Below are 286 nucleotides of genomic sequence, written 5' to 3'. Positions count from 1 at the left end.
CCGCCGGCCCCGGCGCGTCCCCTCCGCCTCCGCTTCCCGCCGCCGCTCCGGCCGCGCCGCCGCATCGTCCGCCCGAAGCCCGGAGCCCGCCCCGGGACCCCTGGGCGCGGGGCGGGGCCGGCGCCGGGCCAGGGTCGCTCTGCGGGCCACGCGCGGTCCGGGGGCCGCGGCGCTCCGCTCGGTGGCGCGCGCGGCGGAGGAATGTGCGCTCGGAGGCGCCGGGCCGCGTCCCCTCCTCCCTGCGGCTGTGCGGGGGGCGGAGGGACTCCTTTGTGGGGGCAGGAAT

Source organism: Lipotes vexillifer, unplaced genomic scaffold (genome assembly GCF_000442215.2).
Source record: "Lipotes vexillifer unplaced genomic scaffold, Lipotes_vexillifer_v1.1 scaffold182, whole genome shotgun sequence".
Taxonomy (NCBI): Eukaryota; Metazoa; Chordata; class Mammalia; order Artiodactyla; family Lipotidae; genus Lipotes; species Lipotes vexillifer.
The sequence above is the reverse complement of the archived record's forward strand: the minus strand, read 5'-3'. Positions refer to the sequence as shown.